This window comes from Grammomys surdaster, unplaced genomic scaffold (genome assembly GCF_004785775.1).
Source record: "Grammomys surdaster isolate TR1022 unplaced genomic scaffold, NIH_TR_1.0 125739, whole genome shotgun sequence".
Classification (NCBI taxonomy): domain Eukaryota; kingdom Metazoa; phylum Chordata; class Mammalia; order Rodentia; family Muridae; genus Grammomys; species Grammomys surdaster.
Window position 1 is genome coordinate 451544 of NW_021620571.1, and position 16864 is coordinate 468407.

A 16864-nucleotide genomic window follows, 5' to 3' on the forward strand; every position below is an offset into this window, starting at 1 on the left:
AGGAAGGAAGGAAGGAAGGAAGGAAGGAAGGAAGGAAGGAAGGAAGGGTTTTATTGGACTCACAAACTGAGGGTACAGTCCATCATGGCAGGAAACGCATGATGGGAGGGTGAGGCAGCTGGTCACATCATATCCACAGTCCGGAAGGAGAGAGATGCATGCTGCTGTATAGCTCACTCTCTCCTTTTCCTGCCCTCCAGAACCTCGGCCCACGGTTCAGGGCTGCCTGCAGTTACGATGGGTCTTCTCACCTCAACCTAATATAGGCAAGCTGCCATTCATGGACTTGTCTCCTATGTGAGTCTAGGTTCTGTCAGGCTGATAATATTAAGAATCATAACCCCAGACCAGAAGATGTCCAGGCAAGTCGCAGCTGTTTATAAACACACTGTGACTACAAAATGACAAGCTGCCATTCCACACTCTGGGCCCGTCTCACAAGGCCAAGCACCCTTCCTTGAATAAGCACCCAATCCCTTGTCTCCTTTGGCATCCCTGCCTTTTTCTCTAAACTTCCTTCTACCAGGTCCTGATATCATCCTGCCTGTGCCCACACGGTCCCTATTTCTATATTTTTCCACTATGGATAATACACACACACACACCCGCCGCAGCTTATGAGATAAACACATTATTTCTTACATAAAAATTAGGTAACATCTCAGTACATAATGAGCTTATTCAAAAATGCAAAATGTAAAAAAAAAATCATCTGCAGGAAATGAGGAGAACAAGGAACTGGGAACGAGAGATCCAGTTCCTTCCTGTCTCCTGTACACACCAGGAGCTGCTCTGTGCAGTGCTCCAGAGTCAACCCTGAGCCGCACAGGTACTTCAACATATCAAACCTCAGTTTCTTCACCTCTAATATGAGAAAGACAGGAGTCTTTCCTGTGGAGGATTATTGTCGGTAATCTAAAGTCCTCGGTGTCCCGTATATTAAAAAGACATGGGAGCTGGAGAGATGGCCCAGCAGTTAGGAGCACTTGCTGTGCAGTGGACCAGAGGACCCAAGGTTTGTTTCCAACACCCACATCAGGTGGCCCACAGCCTCTAACAACTAACTTCATCCCCAAGGGATCAAAAGCCCTTCTCTCGCTTCTGATAGCACCCACACAATGCAACACACATTCACACAGACACACATACATACATGTGAGAAATGAAGAGGGCTTTTTTTTCCTACTAAAGAAAGTAGGCTCTACTGACAAGTGTCCATAGTTTCTGAACTTCCCCATCCCCCTGTCCGATTAGCCAATCTCATCAGACTGTAGAATTTTCACCAAATGGGATGATTGGCCCTTACCACCTTCATCAAAAATAAAAGACAGAGGCGATGTTGCCTGACTGGGCTCACTAGCTGGGTTTGGGTCCTGATTCGTGCATCCTTTTCACAAAAGAAAACTACCTTGCTGAACGACTCCTGTTTTGTTAATATGCGACACACACATAAGTAAAAATAAATCTATAAAAAAGTGGTTAGTGTTCCTGTCTGGTGTTTGTGGGACTTTCGTTTTGTGATAAGGTCTCTTGTAGCCAAAGCTACTTCCTCGTCTTCTTGCACCCACCTCCCTACTACTGGGATTAGAGGCATGAGGCACTATGCCTGGCTCCATTCTTGCTAGTATTGACATTATTTCTACCTATCAACATTTGCCGTCCCCCAAAGAGGCTACAACCTAAGAGGAAACACCTTTGTTGATAGCTGCAGTTTCTAAAACACCATGGTTAGTAGCATAGCAAAGTGTAGGAGGACTTCCAGGGGAATGTCCTGGGTGCTCTAGCCCCATTAGGTCATGCCAGGCATCGGACTCCCTCCCAGAGTGAGGCTGTAGTCAAGGACTTTGCCCAGACATGCACCTGGACATGGCAGAGAGGAGAGAGCTGTTGAACAGACTGAGCAGGCACAGTGGAAGTGACTCAGAGGTATTTGAAAGTGAAAGAACAGGAATTCACCTGCCAGCTTGTCTTCACCACGGACTGCTAGCCTTCTCTACCTGGATCTCCTTAACCATGGCTATACCCCACAATGAGCAAGCTGAGACGGGCCCCTCTGGGCCACACCTACTACCCTGCCATTTGCCCTTCAAGGCATTGATTGCCCACAGGTCTCTCCTTCCACCCACCTCCGCCTTTGATGTTCATATGGAGCAGATTACTCCAGGGCAGAGTCCACGGGTAAAGGAGGCACACGCACAGGGTGACTGAGCCAATTGCTGGGTGGGGTGACAGGATGCATGGCTTAGACTTTTCAAAAACTGCCTGGGAGTTCCACTGTTGACACTATCACCAAATGTCACAGGGAAAGCTGGCAGGATTAAAAAAAAGTTTTCTGTATGACTTAGCACATTGTGTATCTCCCACCCTCCCCTTCTGCTTCTGGGGATCCATCTGGGAAATAGGCATTATTTTACAATACTGTACGTGGCAGTGAAGAACTGAATTGTATCATGCTAAATGAGTGTGTGTGCACATGTAAACTGTGTTAACATGAGGCAGGTATGTAGCCCAGGGGTAGAGTACTTGCCTAGCATGTTTTGAGGCCCTGGGGTCCATTCTCAGAATAACAAAGTGTTTGGATATTACATTAAATATAAACTGGAAAAAGGCAGAGATTTTTTTTTAAAAAATAATGTTTTTATTAATTCTCTAAAGCTGGGTGTGGTGGTGCACTCCTTTAATCTCAGGTCTCAAGTTCAAGGCCATCCTGGTCTATGTCAGTAAATTTCAGGTCAGCCAAAGGCTACTTAGTGAGTCTCTCTCTCTCTCTCTCTCTCTCTCTCTCTCTCTCTCTCTCTCTCTTTCTCTCTCTCATTCTCTCTCTCTCCCTTTCTCTCTCCACACATATGTGTGTGTGAATATATATATACATTATACATGTATATACAGATGTGTATATATATATGATATAAATATATATATGTGTGCATATTATATAAATTTTCAAAATTTTGAATATATTCATCACCCAAATCCTACCAGTTCCTACTCATCCAACTTCCTGATGATTCTCTCTCTCTCTCCCCCTCCTCTCCCCTGGACTCCTCCCCAATTTGTGTTGCCCGTTATTCTTGGCTGTGGAGCCTGCCTAGAGTATGTATGGTCAATATACCTTGGGGTCAAACCATTTAAAGCAAACTGACTTACTGTCTCCTGGTAACTATCAAACGCCAGTAGTTGCTCAGCTAGGTGGAGACCTTCCTGGCCACCTCCCCTCTCCTCACTGGTATTGTGTCCGCTTTGTCTTGCTCTCTGTGGTGTACAGCCTGTGAGTGTGGCAGAGATTTTATGATGTTCATGAGTGGATGGAGCCCTTGTTTGCTCGAGTGTCTGATGTATAGATAGATACTCAGTTAATATTCACTTAAAGAATAAATAAAGGAGGCATAGGTGCATTAAATAATCCAACATTTAAAAAGAATCCACTTAAAAATTATATACTTGCTTACCGTCTGTGTGGCAAGTACCTATACCTGCTGAGACATTTCCCAGGCTATCCTGGAGCTTACTATGTAAACACTGTTCAATATGTCTTCCTTAGAAGAAAATACTGAAAACCACTGGAAAAAGGACCGGCCTGCAGATCCTCTCAGCTCTACAATGCATGGTAATAGGACTTCCGTGGACAGTGGACTTCATTTAGCGTCATCTGATCTTAATTATCAGCTAATTAGTTCTCAGCCTGGAGCTTTTCTCCCTCCAACCAGGGAGACATTTGGAAACCCAAAGGGGTGTTTTTGGCGTCACAGTTATGAAGGAGGTGGCTGCTGGAATTTAATGCTAAGGAGTCAGGGATGCCAGATGACCCGCCAAAGACATGCTAATGAGCCTCCGGAAGAAACACCACCTGGGTGGCCAAATCCCAAGGGTTCTAATTGTGTCTCCCGGACTCCACCCCGGTACTGGCACAGACTGGGTTGTTACAGACAGGTCAGCCTTAGGTAATGGAGGGAATCAAGAAACAAGGGAAAGGGTAGGAGGTGCCGTGAAGGGCATAGACACCCCTGAGCTTGAAATAAACCCAGTCCTGGGCATCCTCGGATGCTCCCAGCGTGTTTAAAGGAGAAGCCACGCCACACTAGGGCGTACTAAAAGCTGATGGTGGAAAGGAAAGATCCACGAGCCCTGCCAGGAAAATCCCAGGGTGGATCCCAGGTCAGAGGCCCAGACCTGACAGCAAATCCACGCCTCCAAGAAAAAGTACAACAAATTCCGTTCCCCACGCTCCCCAAGGGGTGAAGGTGGTGCAACCCAGGCCGGATCTGCGCCCCCGGGCTCCGCTGTGTTGGAAGCCGCCCGCGTGGGAAGGCCCAGCTGCATTTCCGCCCTACACTGCGCTCGCACCTCCCAGCCCCTGCCCGCGCTACCGCCTTACGGCCACTAGGTGGCGCCTGCGCTCTAGTGGGCGCCTGTCTGGCGCCGGCGAGGGAGACAGATGGAACCAGAGTCCTAGGGTTCCGGGGACTGGAGGACAGCGCCGGCAGCCAAGGTAAGGATTCCTCGGGCGTGTCCCTAGAATGTCTGAGGCTGGGGTGGGTTGGCCGCCGCGCAGCTCCGTTTGTGGTCTGCATTGATGATCAGCGAGGACAGAGCAGCCACATGTGCTGTTGCCCCAAGAGGACCTGGAGCCCCGCAGTCCCAGAGCTGGGCCTAAGCTGAGCAGAACCCCAGGTCCCTGGCTCACACACAGACATCCTTCACGAGCCTGGGCCTCCGGAAGGCATGCCCAGCCCCCACACAGCAAGTCTTCAACACAGAAAGGTGGCACTACTGTCCTAGTCCTAGGGTGCCTCCGGTTCAGCTGAGGGGTGAACAGGGTCCCAGCACTTCTCAAACTTGGTCATGCATTGATTGTTGGTTAAGGAATAGTAAGGCATGCTGCTGTCTGGGTTCCATACCTCCACCCCCACCCTGAACCCCAGATGTAATTGGTTTGTGTTGGATGTTGGGAGCTTTTATTAAAAACTTCCCCAGGGGATTCCAGCTTGTAGCCAGATTCAAGGGCTCTTTGACCAAAGGAGTTAAAGAAGAACCGACGGTCCCTATTACAAGCCTGGAAGGGTTCTCTTCTCTTCCCTCCCTCTTTCCTTTTCAGCCAGCAATTACCTCTGCCTTTGGGCTGTCAAACTCAGTGTGACAAGCCAACACCCTACCCCAAAGGGTGGATCTCAGAAGTACCAGAGAAAAGAAAGCCAATCATGTACAGTATGAAAGGGCTCCCCAAGTGGGTAGGAGGGGAGAGGGATTCTCCCCCACTGGAAACCCAGATGAGTACAGGAACTGATCAAGCTGTCCTCATCCTTCTGAGCAGTGGAGCCAAGCATACCAGGAAGAACCTTTGTATCTAGTAAAAATGGCCTCATGCATCTTATGTAACAGCCGAGTGTTACCAGCAAGAGCCTGGAATCTCCAGAGCCAGCCCTCCCTTATTTGTGACCTTCGATAACTCGCCCAATCACCCTCACCTTCAGCTTCCACATCTATAGAATGGGTACAGCAGTATAAAAACTTGGCTACTCTTAAGACTGAAAGCCTGTGTTCACAAACAGTTCTGTGCCAGGCATTCCTGTGCACCATCACAACCCTTAGCATAATCCACAGAGTAGCAGGTACTGTAGAGAGATGTATGTACCCCATCTGGTAGCTAAGGTATACCATAGATACCCCACTTTGGTGTCCCAAAAGCTGGGGCTTAGAGAAACCAAAGGGTTTGTTGGAGAGTATCAACATGATCAGAGGCAACTCAGGGCTAGGAATGTGGCTTTGTTGTTAGTGAGCTTGCTAAGTATACCTGAGGCCCTAGGTTCTTCTATACATGAGACATACATACACACACGCACGCACACGCACGCACACGCACGCACACGCACGCACACGCACGCACACGCACGCACACGCACGCACACGCACGCACACGCACGCACGCAAACAACAAGCCGATACCTACTCCAAGAGTGAACCCATGGCCACGAGAATGACCCTTCCACTGAATTTCTAAAATCCCTCAATGGAAATATAACCATTATGGAGCACTTACTGTGTGCCAGACAGGTTTCCTGACACTAACCACAAAACGAGGGCAAGACAGGGAGGAGTAAACAGCCCTCTGTGAGCTCACACCCAACAATGAGAACAGCTAGAAGCTCACAAGATCTACATTATTTTAACAAACTCAAAGGCTTGCTAAATTGGATTGTGCCTCCCCAAATCAATATCCCTGATACTTTTGACAGTCATATTTGAACATCAAAAGTATTGTCGCCTGAGTCCGGTGTGGTAGCGCACACCTTTAATCCCTGCACTCAGGAGTCAGAGGTAGATGGATCTCTGAGTTCGAGCCCAGACTGGTCTACAATTCAAGTTCCAGGACAGCCAGGGCTACACAGGGTAACCCTGTCTTGGAAAACAAAAAGAAACAAAGGAAAGAAAAAGTTGTCACCCAACACTCCTGTCCTGAGCTGAGGTCAAGTAAGGAGAGGTTTGTCATCTCTCTTCAGCTGTCCATCTGCAGACAATGGTTGGCTTATAATGGCTTCCCTTCTGGTTTTCTGGATTTTCTATGGATCCGAAAGCCACATGCGTTCTGTCCATTGTAAACTTTACTTTCAATCTTAGTCTTTCCCTGGGCCAGCAGCTTGCAGAAGGTTCCTTTCTCATTATACAGGGCAGCAGCAATGAACTGCATCTCTCAGGCAGCCATGTGATCCGAGGAGGAAACACCTACAGGCTCCGGCGTGCCCTGTTGCTGAGCTAGCATGTTCAACAGGTTGGGTGCAGGCGATGTACCTCCAGCCTACAATATTTTCTGTTTCCAGTAGGTTCGTGGGTATTGAGGGCCATCGTAAGTAGAGGTTATTTGCATAAACTAGTATCTGTTCTGTGGTCTAATGGGCTCCATGATTTTGTGTGTGTGTGTGTGTGTGTGTGTGTGTGTGTGTATAAGTGTGTGTACTTTTTCTTGGTGACTTGGTTGATAGCAATCTCCCTGATCCTGGTGCCAGAATGCTCACTGATGTCCCAAAGCTCGGAAGTCAGTTATGTGTTTTGTGGTAGAATTTATGTTGGAAAACCTTTCTTCAGACAAGGGTTGCAGTGCTGTTGGCAGAGTCCAATGCTAAGGAAACAACATATATTAAATATGAAAGTAGACTGGTGGTGGACTTTACCTAGCATGTATAAGGCCCTGGGTTCCATCTTTAGCACTACAAACCCACAGATCTTTAAACAGATAGACATGCAACAAGGTTGTGCATTGACCTAGGGTATAGATAAAGTTCGAGACAAGATATCCTAGCTAGAAATCGAAAATGTGTAAATGGATCTGGAAGTAGCCAAGATCAGGGTAAGGTTAGAGATCTCTGCTGACCCAAGGGGCAGGGAGTGTGGTGGTCAGAGGGTGCTGGTGACTCTGTGTTTGGTGGCCAGATCTTTTTTTTTTCGAGACAGGGTTTCCCTGTATAGCCCTGGCTGTTCTGGAACTCACTCTGTAGACCAGGCTGGCCTCGAACTCAGAAATCTGTCTGTCTCTGCCTCCCAAGTGCTGGGATTAAAGGCGTGGTGGCCAGATCTTAATTCATCCAATTAGCACAGTAATCCTGGCAGGCTGGCCTGAATCATTTCCACCTTTGACAGATTGACAGAATCAATGCCCTATGCTATTAAAAGAATTGCTCACCTAGTGTGATGGCACATGCCTTTAATCCTAGTACTTCGGAGACAGAGGCAAGTGGATCTCTGTGAGTTCAAAGCCAGCCTGGTTGACATAGCAAGTTCCAGGACAGCCAGAACTACTCAGAGAGACTCTGCCTCAAAAATAGATAGAGAGGGGCTAGAGAGATAGCTCAGTGGTTAAGATCACTGAATGATCTTCAGGAGGTCATGAGTTCAGTTCCCAGCAACCACATAGTGGCTCACAACCATCTATAATGGAATCAGATACCTTCCTCTGGTATGTCTGAAGACAGTGACAATGTACTCATACATTAAAAAGCAAAAAGTAAAATCTTTTTAAAAATAGATAGATGGTAAATAGATAATAGAAATACTTAAAACTTACTCAGCCGGGATTCCTGGGATTAGGATTTATGAGTTTAATCCTTAGCTTTGGGAGGCAAAGTCAGCAAGATCACAAGTTCAAAGACAGCCTGAACTACTTAGGAAGTTATAATGAAAAAAAGTCATATTGTTAAAAATGGACTTTGCTGGTAAGTAGCAATACCCCAAACACACACATACACATGTGTATACACACACACACACACCAGTTTTTCACTCCCACCCCTACAGCCTGTCTTACGTTGTGTTCAGCAAACTTTTGGGTCAGATCTCAGGGTACTGCTGGAGGTTTGGTTTGGTTGAGAGAGACACCAATGACTAAGCTGTAGCAGAGCCACCAAGCATGAAAGAGATTAACAGGACACCAATGAGATTAACAGGACACCAAGCAGGAAAGTCACGTTTTCTTTTTTTTTTTTTTAAAATAAAAGTATTCCTGATATAAAGATATCAGTGGCTCATAGCAAGCCTCTGTGATTACTGCCTCCGGCATGGAACGCTGGCACACAGATATGCCAGCAGGGAAGGAGAAACTGTGATTCAAGATGTCCCTGAATTGCCTGGGCTTGGCATTCAGTTCTCCCTTCCGTGAGTAGCCAGGCCTGAGCCTGCCCTTTGTCCCTGATTATGACCCAGGAGTCAGCCAACTTTTCTGTGAAGATCTTGACGTTGGCAAACCATTCCAGTTGCAGTTAGCCACATCTGCCACTGTAGGGTGAAAGTGGTTCCACAGAGGTGGACAAAGAAGAGTCTAGCTGTGCTCCAGGAAAGCTGTATAGTCACTGAAGTTTGCGTTTAGTATAATTGAAACGAAGGCTTTAAAAACATCGGGGGTCTGGGCATGTCGGCTTATACCTATGATCTTTGCTCCAAGGAAGCTAAAGCTGGAGAATCCAAAGAGTTGAAGGCCAGATTGGGTATAAGCTCAAAACCAAACAAATGAAAAAAATATTTTTCTTTTTTAGTGTTAGGGACAAATTCAGTGGCTTCTCCTGTGCTAAACAACCTCCCTACCACTGAGCTACCAATGCCCCCAAATTCCTTCCCCTGACAGCCCCTACCCACAACCCCACCATCACCAGATGCTTTTCTGCAAGATGGCCCAAATTCCTGGGGTCAGGTGATCTGTTTCAGCTTCCTAAAGAGCAGGAATTATAAGTATGCGCCATCCACCAGGTTGGCTTCATGGAGTTTTTAAAATGTATCTTAAAGTAGTACCCTTTATTATTTTTTTTTTTAACATTTAACATGGAAAAAAATTCTTCTAAGCTCACAGGCTGTCTGTATGAGGATGGGCAGTGTGCAGATACGAGCTGGGATTTTTTTGCAGGCTCTTGATCCAGAATCTTAGAAGCTGAAGAGAAGACGGAAGTGACCCATAAAGAGGCAAGGTCGCCTAGGGGGTTTCCCCTGGAGTCTGCCATTGGCTCAGGGTTGCTGCTAAGCCATCTTGGACACATCTGGCCTGAGCAGATGCTAGGTGTACTTTGTGGCTAGAAAATGACCTACGGCAGAAGGAAGTGGGAGGCACCACAGCCTCTGGATGCTCTGGAAGAAGGCACGAGTCAGCCAAAGCATCTGCTACACAGGGTGTCTGACTTCTAGGGGTCCTTCTCATTGGCTAGGTATCTTGTAAGATGATTCGGGCAGCACTGGAGATGGTGAGCAGGATAGGAAGGGCTTTCCCCATCTACAATGTCCCTCCTGCTCTGCCTGCCTGCCTGCCTCAACAACACCCTCAGGACACCTTTCTTATAGGAGCATGTGCTCTACCACACAGGCCTTTCTTTCACTTCCTCGGCTTACCAGATTTTTTTCTCTGATGGCAGTCAATTAGTAGAAGGCTCAGGGACATGCTAGAATGTTCTAGGGCCTCACACATGTTAAACAAGAGCTTATCCTCCCAGCCCTCTAGAATACTTCTGTGACACGTGGCTTTTCTCCTTTTTAATTGAAAGACTTCACTCTTCCAGTGGAGCGTTTAACAGGCCAGAGTAAATGTGGTTATTTAATAACATTGCTAAAGTCGTTACAATTTTGCACAAGCTCCCCACCTGAGCGAAACAAATGTAACCAAGACAGTGCCCTCCTCTTCAAAGCCAAGATGTGGGAACTCTGTTTCAAGAACAACAGTAACAACTGAACTAACTCCCTTAAGAGGAACAATTTTAAAACATTGTTTCATCTTTATCTTTACAGTTACTATCCACACAGGCCAAGTGTTACTTAGTTGTGAATATAAAAGTAATACAAAGTTTCTTTTGAAATAATTAATAGGGGTAGGTGAACTCTGGCCTGAAGACTGGAGTTCAGACTGGCAACCCTTCAGTCTCAGCACTCGTGAGGCAGAAGCAGGTGGATCTCTGAGTTTGAGGCTAGCCTGGTTTGCATAGCTAGTTTCTAGCCAGCCAAGGAAGGCTACACAGTGAGACCCAGTTTCAAACAAAACAAAAAAGCTGGACAAACCTAACGGCCTTACGTAATCCCAGAGTTTTGGAAGTAGAGACCTGCACCAAGACAAGCTGCCTAACTGGAACCAGCAAATTCCTGTTTCAGCAAGAGACTGGAGGATGATCCAGAAAGAGACTTGATGTCAACTTGGGTATGACATGCCATATAAGCACATGCATGGGCTCCTGCATACAGATGTACTTCCACATGTGTACATGCATGCCCATATATACATGAAAACCCCAATTAATGAATTAATCAATTGAAATTGAGGAATGATGACTATGCCTCCATACTAGGGAGGTTGATTCCCAGCACCCACAGGGAACTCACTGCCACCTGCAACTCCAATCCCAGGGCATCTCAGGGCACCAGGCCCACACATGGTAGGTAGACACACATGCAGACCAAACACTAATACAATGAAATGAACAATTAAAAGAGCAACATGAAATTAAATAGTAAGATAGGCTGGGTAGTGTCTGGACAGCTAAGAACACTGGATGCTCTTGCCGAGGACCCAGGTTCAGTCCCGAACACCCACATTGCACATCACAACCATCTGTACCTCCAGTTCCAGGGGATCTGACACCATCTTCTAACAGTCTAACATCTGTAAACATCAGGCAAGCCCATGGAGGCAAAAATGTTCATATGTATAAAATAAATAATTTTAAAAATTTGTAAAACATGGCTGATATAAGAATTTGCCAGGCACCAGGTGCAGTAGGGCATTCTTTTTTCCTTCCTCTTCTTTTTCTTTGTCATCGTTTTCTGGTTTTTTGTTTGTTTGTTTGTTTGTTTGTTTTGAGGCAAGGGGTCACTATGTAGACCAGGCTGGCCTCAAACTCTCAGAGATCCATCTGCCACCACATCAGCTCTGATTCTCTTTCTCTGTCTCCCTGTTTCCCTCTCTCCAAGGTTCTCCCACTCCCACCCCATGTAAGCCCAGCCTGACCTCGAACTCAGTCCTCTTACTGATTAAAGGAATGTGCTATAATCATAGCACATATAGGTTCACCTGCCTATTTAATTGCCACATAGAAACTGAGTGTGTTTATAAAACATGGTATACTAGTCCAAATTCTTATGGTATGTGATGATTTTCTCTCTCTCTCTCTCTCTCTCTCTCTCTCTCTCTCTCTGTGTGTGTGTGTGTGTGTGTGTGTGTGTGTGTGTGTGTGATCTACATCAGAAGTTCCAGGTCAGTCTGGATTACACAGTGAGACTGTCTGAAAACAGATGAAAAACAGACCCTGTCTGAACCATGGTCCAGTGATGAAGAACATAGCCTATTATTTCAGATCACAGAAGTTGGGTTCCAGCACTCAAGCCATAGGGCTTCTTGCAACTTCCTCTAATCCTAATCACCAAGAGAGTCTGACACTTCCGGCCCCAACAGGTACCTGGACTCAGATGCACATACACACATACATGCATGCACATACATGTAATTAAAATAACAAAAATAAATCAAATGCATACAAAATGAACAAACCAAAAGACATGTCCCCTGTGTAGCTGTATCCCTGTACCCACTCCACCTCCTGTCTGATTACCCTCCCCACCTCACCAAAAACCACTGTTTTACACCGCGCTAACTTTATATTTTACCTTTCATATACAAGTGAGAACACATAATATTTGCCTTTTGGTATCTGACACATTTCACTTAACATAATATCCTCCAGGCTCATCCACACTGCCACAACTTGTCAATTAATTCACTTCAACTGAGTCTCCAGTAGGCCAGACTGGCCTTGACTTTATCATAGCCCAGATCGTCTCAAGAACAAGAATTACAGTTGTATTCCACACACCCAGCAAGTAGCAAGATTTTTGTTCTTCTTTTGCCACTGAGTGATAGTCTACCAGATTTTCTTTTTTGTCTTTACTTCTCGTGTGTCTGCCCACATTTCATTCACTCCCTTGTTCATGGATGGACACTGGGTTGATCCCTCCTTGGGGCCACCGTGAGTGAACGATGCTGTAGGATAGAGATGTCTCTTGGGCATCCCATTTCCCTTTGTTTGGATATGTACTCAGGAGCAGGGTTGCTGGGTTGTCTGATAAGTCTATGCCAGGCCTCCATACTGCTTTTCATAGCGACTGCACTAATTTACAATCCCACCAGCAGCAAAATAGTTTCCTGCTGGCCACCCTTCCAAATACTTTGGGTGTACAATTCAATCCGTCTTTACTGCAGCCATCAGGGTTAAAGACTATTTAAACAGCATACTGTTCTTAGCCCCATTTCACTTCTGAGAAAACCACCTGAAGGAGGTAAAAAGCTGTGCTTGGAATTACAGAGTGAGGAAGGGACAGGCTGGGGATAAACTCAGGTGGTCTTCCTCCAGAACTGCAGATTAAACACTGTGAACCCCAACCAGTCCCTACCATTGCCCTCACACTGGGGCTTAAATATAGGGCCTCGTGCATGCTAGGCAGGTACTCTTCAGCTGGATAGATAAAAATAGAGATTAATAGATAAATATTAATCTATCCAAACAGATTTTTAAACATTTCCTGAGACAGGCCTTGCATTTGGAATCCTCCTGACTCAGCTTCCCCAGCAGCTGAGATTATAGGGCTAGACCACCAGGCCTAGTTTCAAACCTAGGGCCTCTGAAATGCTCGCCCATGTTCTACTCCTGAGCCGGTCACCAGCCTGAGACTGAGCTTAGTAAGGTGGTATGCTGCTTTTCACAGAGCTGACAAAGAGAAAGGAAAGGGGGAAGTGATACTTGAATAACTGAAGTAAAATGTGATTTTTAAAAGTGTTCTTCCTTTCTCTCCCTTCTTGCCCTCTGGGAGCCTGGGCTCAGGAAGGGCCTGGCTTACCTCAGCCCTCCCCTTTACCTTTCCACCAATGAACTCCCTCCTCTGTTGCAACTGAAAAAAAAAATACTCCTTTAAAAAAATTTAAACCGGGAGGTTGTGGCTCACGCCTTTAATCCCAGCTGAGGTAGGTGGATCTGTGAGTTGGAGACCAGGCTAGTCTACAGTTAGTTCCAGGACAGCCAGGGTGAACCAGAGAAACCTGTCTTGGAATAATAATAATATATGTTTGTTTGTTTTGTTTTTGAAACAAGATCTCACTATGTAATCCTAACTGTCCCAGAACAAACTATGTAGACATTGGTGGCCTGGAACTTGGTATATAGACCAGGCTCCCTCAAACTCACAGAGATCTGTTAATCTCTGACTCCCAAGTAACAGGATTAAATGATCACCACCATACCTGGCTATAAGTTTTTATCTTTATTTTATTTCTTATCATCATTGCCCAGACTGGCTTTGAACTTGAGGTAATAGTCCTACCTCTGCCTCCCAAGTACTAGGCTGTTGCACGTGTGTGCCACCAGGCAGGCAAGGCCCCCTGGTTTTGTTTTTGGTTCTGTTTTTGTTTTTCTGTTGTTGTCTATGTTTGTTTTTTTTCACTCTATACCTGCTACCTCTTCGCTCTTGTGCTTTCTCCTGGAGCCTTCAAGAATAATCTCTCTCCTTTCCAACACAGTAGTCCTGATTGACAGTTGGTGACAGGATGCCAGGTCCTCCTGGATCTTTGTTGCTATAGCTCGATCATTACCATTTCCTTCCGTTTGTTCTGTCCTTCATCTTTGGCATCTTCCCCCAAGCACAGGGCCTCCTCCTTCCTTCTTCTCTTCTCTTAAACTGACAATGTTGGTTTTGTTATTGGTTTGTTCTTTCTTTCAGGGTCATTTTGGGTCAGGGCAGATGACTATGCCTGGGTCATAGATGTACCCAAGGCTCACTGCTTAGTCAAGTCAAAAGGAGGACAAGGCGAGGGAGAGACTCGGTGGTAGAACACCTGCCTGTCATGTGCCAGGCCTTGGTTTCAGGCCCCAGCACTCTCTTCACCTTAAAATAGGAGAAGGAGCCATACTTATCCATAATGGAGAACTCCCTCCTGGTCCAAATCATACCAGGCTGGAGGTTGGTGGTCCAGAAACTTTGCAAGCCGGGAGAGGAGCTTCTTCTGTGTACTTGGAGGTAATCCAACAGAAAGGGATGGACCAATCCAACTTGCCAGAGGTTGGTGACTAAGCCAGACCACAAACATTAAATCACAATGGGAGAGGGAGCTGGGAAACAGCCTGAACCCCTTCTGCTAACTCGTCAGCACATTCCTCTTCCTCCACACAGAAGGCCACATGGAAAGACATATTCTAGTTAGAAGGTTGGTATTCATGGAAGCAAACCAAGGTGGGCAAGACAGATGATTTCATATCCAGGACAGCCTCAGATTTCTGCTCCCTCTAAGAAGATCTCAGAGCTGCAGCCCTCCTGGAGGAATTCCCCACCCCTGTGCTCATGACAGACATGACTGGTCAATTACTGACCTAGTTTCTTCCTGTTACTCCAGGTACCAGCCTGAAAAAAAAACCTTCTCATGAGTATCCTGAAGGGGCTGGTGAGGTGACTCAGTGACTCAGGTCCCTGCAGTGCAAGTATAAAGATCTCAGTTTGGATCCCCACACCCTCAAACAAAGCCAGACATCCAGACATCGAGTGTGTGTGCGTGCGTGTGTGTATGTGTGTGACGCCAGCCCTGAGGATATATGCAGATGGGCAGATCCCTGCAGCTTGCTTGGCTCCAAGTTCAGGGAAGACATTGCCTCAATTAATTAAGTGGAAGGGCTGTGAAATGGCTCAGCAGGTGAAGGTGCCTGGACAATCCAAGCCTGAGGAGCTAAATTCAATCCTGGAACCCTTGTAAAACATGGAAGGAGAGAACGGACTCCACAAGGTTGTCCTCTGACCTCCACATGGTGCCATGGCATGCACCCCTCCCCCACCCCAATGATAATGATGATGATGATGAAGATGATGATGATATTTACGGTTTAAAAAGTAAGATAGAGAACGGTGGAGGAAGAAGACCACCAAGGTGGAGCGCTGGTCTCAGCAGGCGCATGCGCAGACAAGCACTCCTGCACACATAAGTATGCACACACATGAGCATATGCATATAACACACAGGGGGGAGAAAAGGTAAGGAGGGTGGAAAGGGTAAAGAGAGAGACTTCCTGGAAGCTCTGGCCAGACCTCAGAGTTGCCTGTGATGCTTAACGAAGTTTCCAGAGTTCCCATTAGCCTGGACAACGTGAGACAACACAGGCTCTCAGAGGCGTCCCTTGGCGCTACTCTAGAGCATCTACCGTATTATTTCTGTCTGCCTATTATTTTCGCAGCGTTCATTAATACAGCCTGCCCGTCCGCTTGCTTTTCTCTTTTCTCATTGTCAAGTCTTGATTTGATTTCCAGGCCTTGCTTGGCCAGCTTTGTCTCGAGACACATCCTGTCCCTTCCTTAAGGACTTTGGCAGATTGGTAACCATGGATGTTGTATGTGCGGCTTCCACTGGCAAATCACACATTTTAACCAAATGTGGAACTGCGAGCAGCAACTTTTTGCAACTGAGAAGTGCTTTGCTGGCTGAGGATGTAGTTAGAGTGCGAGCCCAGCATACACAAAGCCCTGGGTTCTATCCCCAGCTCAGCACAAAACCATGTCTGTAATTCCGGCACGTGGGAGGTGGAGGTGGGAAGATCACAAGTTCAAGGTCATCCCTACCTGTGCGTTCAAAGCCAGCCTGGCCACTTAAGACCCTGTCTCCAAAAATAAGAGAAGCAGTTTATTGTGATGCGGTAGAAATGACAGCGTTGCGGGAGTGTTGAAGGGAGGTTTTGTTGTTGTATTTTCAGTTTATTTGTGAGCAAGTGTGGATGTGTGTAGGCATGGACAAGCCACCCCGTATGTGAAGAAGTCTGTGCCAAAGCTGGTTCTTCCCTTCCACCTTATTGACACAGGGTCTCTCTTGTTTCTGTTGCTGTGATGTCTCCAAGATGCTTTCTGTCACCACCTTCCACCTTCTGGTAGCACCGAGTTTACAGATGTGTGCCCACCTTTTGCTTCTGGTTCTAGGGCTCAAGTTCAGGACCTCAGACTCACATGGCAGGCGCTTTTACAGAGCTATCTCCCTGGCCACCGAATGACAGTTTTAAGCCCTTAATGACTGTTATCATTCAGCTTTGACCTACATATGATGTGCAGGGGCTGCTGGGGTTTTTTGTTTGTTTGTTTTTAGTGTTGCTGTTTCGATTTCAGAGCTAGGGACTGAACCTCAGGCCTTGCACTCCCTAAGTTTGCTGCTGCTGAATATTGCTTTTGACTCACAAAAGAGCTAGCTAGCTAGCATTCTTAGCCATGCGTGGTGGTCTATTCTTATATTCCTGGCCTTTTGGGTGCTGAGGCCAGAGTATCTTGAGTTCAAGGCTAGTCTGTTCAGATACAGGGCAAGACCTTTTCTTTTTTTTTTTTTTTTTTTTTTTTT

General features: G+C 46.4%; 1 protein-coding gene across 2 annotated transcripts in view; it reads left to right on the forward strand.

Moving 5' to 3' along the window:
- Positions 1-6692: 6692 nt before the first annotated feature.
- Chd9 (chromodomain helicase DNA binding protein 9) overlaps positions 6693-16864 on the forward strand; it is a 217271-nt gene continuing 207099 nt past the window's right edge. For both annotated transcript variants that reach the window (XM_028788235.1, XM_028788239.1), the window contains exon 1: positions 6693-6841. The gene's annotated coding sequence lies outside the window, so the exon portion shown is untranslated. The remainder of the gene's footprint in view (positions 6842-16864) is intronic.